Below are 3,989 nucleotides of genomic sequence, written 5' to 3'. Positions count from 1 at the left end.
GCACATGAATGCTTGAATGCAACAATCACAAATAAGGGATCACACACAAAGCAAACAAACAAAGGTCAAGGGATGAATCAAGTCATTGTCAAGATCAATCATCCATTTTGGTGGATTATGGTTTACACCTTATCTACACCCAAGTTCCATTGATATTGACAAGACTTGATTGGATCAACCAAGAATCAAGGGTTTGTTGTAAGTCATGAGCATGGAGTCTGGGTAAGAACCATCCCAAGGGAGTGAACTAAAGATAACAACCTGTAGATCATGTTCTAAAAAGTTCCCAAGTCAATTCCATCTATCGAATATTACAGGTTAGGATGACTGACTCATCAACCCATAATATTCTCAAGAGAAACTCGTCTGAGTGTAGTATCGTGTAACAACTGTTATCAAGTCTACACTTGTACAGTCTCCACACTACGTCCTAAATAGGCCAAGAGGGGGTAAATGTTCTACGATCCTCGGCTTCTCGGACCCCAAATTAGAGATAGTAATGCCTAACCACAAATACTTGTGTGACATTTCCAAATCCAAAAGGGTCTCCACTGAGTAGATGGATCTCAAACCAACTTGTTAAGGACTACTCCACACAAGTCGAACATGACTACCATCCTCCTATCTTAATTGCACTCAAGTTCGGGTTAGAACGTATCTCACCACTCAGAGATCACCAAGCACAACAAGCAGATTATATCATACAAACAAATATATACACACAAAAAGTAGGCTAAATCCACTGGAGACTACTTCCCAGCAGAGTCGCCACTTATTTTCTATAGCGATAAATTCATGATCATCAAGCTATGGATAATCTAGACATCAAATAACAAGAGTCACCACCACGCTTTTATTGTTTCCAAGGGAAAAGGGAAAAGTACGAACAAAACCCAAAAATAAGAAGTTTTCAAATCAAAAATAATAAAATTCCAGAGATTACAGGTAAGGGGGTTGGTTATACAGAGGGAAGGTGTTAGCACCCAAAGTGTCATAGGTACTCCTAAGGAGCCCTTTTTTGTGTGCATATGTATTTTGTACAAAGTGATGTTAGCAAGAAAATGGAATAGGGAGATGAGAAAAGAATTCATTAATTATATTTTTGTGTTTGACAAGACCTTCGGACTTGTGCCTACGTACCAACATAAAAATGAGGGATCAAAACCTCGTAGTTCGTGGTATAAATTTTAAAGTGGATACATTGCTTTTAACAAAATTTAAGTTTTAAAGGCACAAAGGCCTAAAAATGGTTTGAATGAGTTAGTTCTTTTTGGCTTTTGAAAATTTTAAGTCAAGTATGGTTAAGTCTATTTACAAGTTTGATTAAGAAAATGAGTTTAAAAACGCTACGGCATAAGGCCAAAGTTTCTAGTTTGCAATATGGTCAAAGTTTAGAAATCAACAAACACAAGCAAAGAAGATTTTTTGAAAGGAGAGGGAGATTTTGAAATTAAAGAAATGGGGAGGAGATGAAGAGACTAATCCTAAGCATAAATTTAAAAGTTAAGAGTTGAAAAGATCTGACCAATGTGCTGCAATGCATAAATTTAAAATTTACAAGAATGTCATATAGAAACCCAAATTCCCTTGGACTTTAGAATCAAGCAACAAACAATGCACAATATATCAACTTGAGAAGCAAGGCATCAAATAAAGATAGCCACATCCAAGCTTAGTAACTCCATGATCTTCTTCAAATTTACCCATGTAGCAGATGAATTCCACAATGCCACAAGTCACAGGTTCAAAATAACAGCTTCACAATGATCATGTTGCAGACGAACTCAAATGGATCTTCAATGATGTATCAGATGAAGTTTCAAATTACAAGCACTTGGTTACATGAAATTTGGCATTGGCCAAGTCCTTTGCATAGGGAGTGTTGCCTAAATTCTAAGTCCAATTGTCTCAGATCAAACCAACAGTCCACACAAAATATTTTTTAGGGTTTTTGTTCTTATTATATACATTAACGGTCAAAGAGCACACAATAAAACACAATATACACAAACGAAATATATCACAAAATATGGTCCAAGTGGACAAAGTGAAAATGACATTAACCTAAACAATTAGAATGGTATGAATAATGGCAAATGAAAAAGACTTAAAAATAAAGTGCATTAAAGTAGATGACTTGAAATTAAATGTTAGTTGTTAATGAGTTAGAAGTTAGTATTGCTTTTGCTTTTTTGTTTAAGTCATTCTTTGGAGAACACTCAACCCACTTATCACAAGCATGGATCCTTGAACCAAGACATCTTCCAAAGGAAGGAAAAAAGGCCAAGTTTCCACACAATACCATGAAGAGGGGAGACTAACAATCTCACTAACTAAAATGCTATGCCTTGTGTCAAATTTTAGCGCTATGTTAAGCAATCGTAATTGGACTTATGTAGAAGTCACAACTATTTGAGGTCGGGCAATAGAATTTTGGTGTTAATACATGTTAGAGACATGGTATAATGGACTATGCTCATGAAACATACCACACACAAAAAGAATATGCAAAAGTGGTGTCCCAATCTCATCCATACTCATGTTGATTTTGCAATCAACTAGCTTTAGGATATAGAGATATCATAGGACCATGACATGAATGCATAAAGAAGGGGAATGAGATGAAGAGAGAGGGGAGGTAGATCAAACTCAAATTGGATAAAGGAGGACTTTTACCAAATTAAGATCATTCATTCATTTTGGGAGATGGAATGTGCATTCCATCAATCCCCTAAATCCAATGATCTTAACCTAACAAAGTCAAATCAACTTTGACCAAGGCCCAACAACACAAGTCAAACTTACACAAATCAATCAAAATGGCTCGACACAATTATTTGGCATTTATTCAATTAAAAAATACTAAAAATAATGCATTAAATTAAATATGGTTGGTCAAATTCCTAAAACCTCATCAAAACACCAAAGAAATGGCCATGAGATTTATCAAAGGTCAAACAAGGTCAAAGGACCTTGGAGAAAAAAATTCAGAATTTTTGGAAACTTAAAAGTATTTTTAAACAATCAAAAATAATCACAAAATCAATTAAATCATGGAAAATATTAATAATGATCCAAAAAATAATTTTAATTCAGAATATGAAAGAGGATTTTATTTTAAAAAAATTGGTGAAACTCTCATATTTTTTGGATCAATATTAAAATTAATATGATTTAATGAAAATCAAAGGAATAAAATGAAAATCAGAAATTACAAAAAAAAATATGGACCACTTGATCTCCCTCATTAATTGAGGTGGCAGATCAAGTGGACACAAACGCGCGTTCCATGATGGAACTCAGTTAGCACGCCACACAAGTGGTAATCAAAACCAACGCCTGTGATTAAAACATTTTAAATGAAATCAATGGCTCTGAGCCATGCCACATCACTGTCGGAGCCAAAGGCTGGTCACCTTCTCAGGCGAACCTCGCCGGACTGGTTCAATCATCACCATGATTAAAATGAAAAAGAAGGACATGATCTGAAAGAAAAAATGGCGTAGAGCACGAACCTGACCTCAATTTTAACTAACTTTAAATATATAGAAAGATATTAGGAGTTGAATTTTAAGGTGTGTCAACTGAGTTGCTTCGATTTGACCTCAAAGCAACTCAATCTTCTTTCCTACATTGGTAGGACTTCAGACAACCAAAGATCCAAGAGAAATGATGAGAATTTAGTGAGAATCGAAGAGAAGAAAAAATCTAGAAAATACCTTCAATGTTGTGCAGAACTTGGTCTCTCTTGCTTCAATTCACGTTTGATCTTGCTCCAATAGCTTGCAGAAGTGGTTTAGGATTAGTACAAAGCTTTGAATCCTGGAGTTTTTGAATCTCCAAACAGTGAGATTCAAACTCAATTTTCAAGTGAAAATTATCAGGTTTTCCTTTGAATTATGAGGGTTTGAAGAGTGGAGGAAAAGCTGGCGCGCAAGGGTCTTCTCAAATGAGCTTAGAAGGTCTCTATTTATAACAAATTGAAGTGT

This window comes from Lathyrus oleraceus, chromosome 3 (assembly GCF_024323335.1).
Source record: "Lathyrus oleraceus cultivar Zhongwan6 chromosome 3, CAAS_Psat_ZW6_1.0, whole genome shotgun sequence".
Lineage (NCBI taxonomy): Eukaryota > Viridiplantae > Streptophyta > Magnoliopsida > Fabales > Fabaceae > Lathyrus > Lathyrus oleraceus.
Note: the sequence above shows the minus strand (reverse complement) of the source record.